The 4,835-nt window shown below is 39.4% G+C and overlaps 1 long non-coding RNA gene across 1 annotated transcript; it reads left to right on the top strand.

Moving 5' to 3' along the window:
- Nucleotides 1-280: 280 nt before the first annotated feature.
- Nucleotides 281-4,571, top strand: LOC134761283 (uncharacterized). The gene is made up of 2 exons (XR_010139721.1): nt 281-1,455; nt 3,760-4,571. It is a non-coding gene; the product is annotated as an uncharacterized LOC134761283 (long non-coding RNA).
- The last annotated feature ends 264 nt before the right edge of the window (nt 4,572-4,835 follow it).

A 4,835-nucleotide genomic window follows, 5' to 3' on the forward strand; every position in this document is an offset into this window, starting at 1 on the left:
ACAAGCTAAGCCATCATATCCCCTGTGACCTGCACGTACACATCCAGGTGGCTGGTTCCTGCCTTAACTGATGACATTCCACCACAAAAGAAGTGAAAATGGCCTGTTCCTGCCTTAACTGATGAGATTGTCTTGTGAAATTCCTTCTCCTGGCTCATCCTGGCTCAAAAGCTCCCCTACTGAGCAACTTGTGACCCCCCACTCTGCACGCCAGAGAACAACCCCCCTTTGACTGTAATTTAACTGTATCTACCCAAATCCTATAAAACAGCCCCACCCTTATCTCCCTTCCCTGACTCTCTTTTCAGACTCAGCCCGCCTGCACCCAGGTGAAATAAACAGCCATGTTTCTCACACAAAGCCTGTTTGGTGGCCTCTTCACACGGATGCACATGAAAAATGAAGCGGAGTTTGTCTTGGTTAAAGTTAAGATTTCCAACCGCCTGGTCTTAATTTCTCCTTACCATTAGAGTGCTTGGTAATCATGTAAGTTGTGCAATTGTTTGTTTTGCTTAACTTTTGTTTTGTTGTTTTTTGTTTCTGGTTCTTGTTGTTGTTTCAGTCTTTTTCTCATTGGGTTTGATCAACTCTATCCAACTAGATCAAATCCAAAGGAAGTTCCAAATTATGGAACAAGGCCTCTGAAGTGGCTAAATTCCCAGACAAACAATGATGACGACAACAACAACAACAACAAAAACAACAACAAAAACGGTGGTGCGGTAGCAGAGAAATATACTAGCAAAAGGAAAAAAAATAGGAAAGGCTTTGATTTTGACTACTAATAGGCTTTATTTACATAGCAAGATGGCCTTTTTGCTAATCAGGCCAAACTGAAAGAGCAATGGCTATTACTTCTGAAATAGCAGCAATTTGTCCTAGCTGAAATATGGTAATGATATTTAAAAATATATTTTTTAAAGGGGCTCAATGGCTAAAAGTCAGCTTAATTAAAAGCTAACATCCAAGATGTGTGTGTGTGCATATGTGTGTGTTTGTATTTAAAAGACCCTCATGCTTTTGTTTTTGCTTTTCTCCTAGGACCTTGTCTCTTTTTTTTGAGCAAAATATTTTTTCTTCTCAGTTTTCTTCTCAGAATTCTGTTTCCTTCACTTATTTGTTTCTGCTCTCTCTCCTTTCTCTTGCACCCTCTGCTGCATGGGGAACCTAAAATAGTTCGTAATAGCCTGGGGTTCCTTAAAGAAAACAGAGAAGGCACCAGACTCCCTTCGGAGGAGAAACCTGTTTTTCCTTATGGAATCCCAAGAATGCAAACAGACAAGGTCCTCTCAGCTCTTAAACTGCTTACTTTTTTTCACTCACGTCCGTGTGAAGAGACCACCAAACAGGATTTGTGTGAGCACCAAGGCTATTTATTTCACCTGGGTGCAGGTGGGCTGAGTCTGAAAAGAGTCAGCAAAGGGAGATAGGGTGGGGCCGTTTTATAAGATTTGGGTAGGTAAAGGAAAAAGGGAGGTTGTTCTCTGGCGGGCAGGGGTGGGGGGTCACAAAGTGCTCAGCGGGGGAGCTTTTGAGCCAGGATGAGCCAGGAGAAGGAATTTCACAAGGTAATGTCATCAGTTAAGGCAGGAACCAGCCATCTGGATGTGTATGTGCAGGTCACAGGGGATATGATGGCTTAGCTTGGGCTCAGAGGCCTGACTCTTGTATTGTGTTACCTGTTTTTTGTTTTTGTTTTTGGCTAACATAGTTATTGCAACGAGTTTGCTCTTGGGTTTTTAAGGAAGAGTGTGTTTTAGACACTTAGAAATGTCTTTGCTTAAAAAAAATTTTTTTAGGTGCACTTAAAAAAACTTTAAAAAGTATCATGTGGTCTAACCTTATTATAATTCTCCCATTCTGGAGACCCAGGAATCAGTGTGGGCTCTGCCCACAGCTCAGAGATCCAGTTAAAGATAAGTAGTTCCTATCTAAATAAAACTGGTCTCGTTATCCAATCTTACGATAGATTTTTGTAATTTTATGTTTGATTTGGCATCTATCTTTAATATCCCTCTAGCACCACCAGACTTTCTCTCAGTACCTTGTGATGTAAATTTTGCTATTTGCATTTCACCTGAGTCGTTTCTTTTAATTTGCAAATTTAAGGGTGTTTACCTGACAACTGCCTAGGGTTGTGAAACAGATTATCAAAAATCTGAAAGTCTAAGATAGGGAAAAAAAGGTTTTTATAAATCTATAAGATGTAATTTATCAGCATGCCTAATATGTCTATGTATTTATATGTTATGTACAGAATGTTTCACTACTCAAAATAGATAAAAGAGCTCTAATTAACTGGCTTAAGAAAATAAAAATGCTTGAATCAAATACTTTATTGGAAAAAAGAAAAGACTAGTCAAATGCTTATTCAAGTTTATGTAACTTAAGTAAAATGTTTAATAAATAAGCTAGCTTTAAAATTATTGGTAAAGTAATATTAGAAATGTCTTAAGAATTGCCAGCATACATTTTTGTTTTGTACTTATTAATCAAGCAATTTCATACTTATCCCTGTCAAATGCTATAAGGTGTCAAAATTTGGCATGGGGTTACAAAACTATAAAACCAGCCCAAGACAGAATGATCTTTCCTTGTGTAATCTTTAAATAAATAAGAGATTGATATGGGTGTAATACGCTACATCATTTTATTTTATTTATTTATTTATTTGTGTTTTTTTGAGACAGAGTCTTGCTCTGTCACCGAGGCTGGAGTGCAGTGGCACGATCTCGGCTCACTGCAACCTCCACCTCCCAAGTTCAAGTGATTCTCCTACCTCAGCCTGAGCCTCCTGCCTTAGTCTGGAGTAGCTGGGACTACAGGTGCATGCCACCACGTGCAGCTAATTTTTTGTGGTTTTAGTAGAGATGGGGTTTCACCTTGTTAGCCAGGGTGATCTCAATATCCTTACCTCGTGATCCTCCCACCTCAGCCTCCCAAAGTGCTGGGATTACAGGCATGAACCATCACGCCCTGCCTTTATTTATTTTTTTTGAGACTGAGTCTCACTCTGTCACCCAGGCTGTAGTGCAGTGGCATGATCTCAGCTCACTGCAACCTCTGCCTCTTGGGTTCAAGTGATTCTCATGCCTCAGCCTCCCAAGTAGCTGGGATTACAGGCATGTGCCGCCGTTCCCAGATAATTTTTGTATTTTTTGTATAGACGGGGTTTCGCCATGTTAGCCGGGCTGGACTTGAACTCCTGGGCTCATGTGATTTGCCCGCCTTCAGCCTCCCAAAGTGCTGGGATTATAAGCACGAGCCACCAAGCCCTGCCAACATCTTGAATTTAGTAAGATTACCGTGACTTCTAATCTTGTGACTTTTGGCGGTCTAGTCCACAGGCAATAAGGTTTGTTTTGGGAAAGGACTGTTATCATCTTTCTTTCAAAGCTAAACTATAAACTAAGTTCTTCCCAAAGTTAGTTCAAACTTTTATCAAAGCCAATTTAAAAGCATATGTAAAAAAATAATTATTCTTGCTGAACTGTATACAAATAATTTGGCCAAGTATCATAAAGCAAACCAATCCTATCATGATTTGTCTTTAGTAAAAATTAAAAACTGGAGAGAGAATAACTGTGTTTCAAAACCTATACTATACCTGTTGTTAGATTCTAGGTCTTGCCTAATGTTTTTCAATTTTTATTATTTTCTACAGTTTGGACCAAATTCTAATTTTTCTTGTCTACAAGTCTTCAAAATAATATTCTCATTTTTTTCTTCTTTTTTTCCCCCGTTTTTCCTAATTTGGAGTCACTGAAAACTAAGCTGTGCTATCATAAAGCCCTGTGAACTGAAGCTAGACAACTCAAACTTCAGAAGAAAATAACAGCAACCTATTTACATACATAAGCCACTTTCCTACCTGCCTCCAATGTAAGGATTTCAGAGTAATGTGGCCTATATCAATTTTCCAGGATTGCTCTTTTGTTTATTGTTGTTTTTCTCCCTTCCTCCCCCTATTTTATCTTTAAAGGATATGAAGCTTCACAACCTTCTAAATGAGCTTTCCTAATAACTCGGGACCTATCTGCCTAGGAATAACCCATCGTACCCATGAGAAATTAGAGGAAATCTGAGATCAGAGACTCATTTTCTTTTAACATGTTTTCTCCAAAGATTTTTAAAAAGGGGGGAAATGTGAAAGAAAAATATCCTGCCGCCCCCCCCCCGCCAGATTACTAAACTAAAGGGAAAAGTCAAGCTGGGAACTGCTTAGGGCAAAGTTGCTTCCCATTCTATTCAAAGTCATCCCTTACTCATTGAGATAAATGCAAATCTGATTGTCTCCTTTGGAGATGCTAATTAGAAACTCAAAAGAATGCAACCATTTGTCTCTTATCTATGTATGACCTGGAAGTCCCCTCCAAGCTTCCAGTTGTCCTGCCTTTCCAGAATGAAACAATGTTCATCTTACCTTTGTTGATTGATGTCTCATGTCTCCCTGAAATGTATAAAACCAAACTGCTCTGACCACCTTGGGCACATGTCATCAAGACCTCCTGAGACTGTGTCACGGGAGCACGTCCTCAACACTGGCAAAATAAACTTACTAAATTAACTGAGACCTGTCTTAGATTTTTGGGGTTCACAACATTCATTAGCGATTGGGGGTCTAGGACTGAAATTTAAAGGCATAGATGAAGTCTGACAGATCCAATCTGATGTTAACTCTGGGATTTTCTTTAGTTACCACTCAGTGCCCCAGTCCTCCTTAAAATACTTTACACCTCCAAGTCTCTTTACTTTCATAAAAGCCAATTGTTTCTCTTCTCTAACACTAGGTCTCTGCCTTGCTGTTACCTGCATTCAGAACCTGGGGTCTTCCC

The sequence above is a fragment of the Pongo abelii genome, chromosome 3, assembly GCF_028885655.2.
Source record: "Pongo abelii isolate AG06213 chromosome 3, NHGRI_mPonAbe1-v2.0_pri, whole genome shotgun sequence".
In the NCBI taxonomy this organism is placed as follows: Eukaryota; Metazoa; Chordata; class Mammalia; order Primates; family Hominidae; genus Pongo; species Pongo abelii.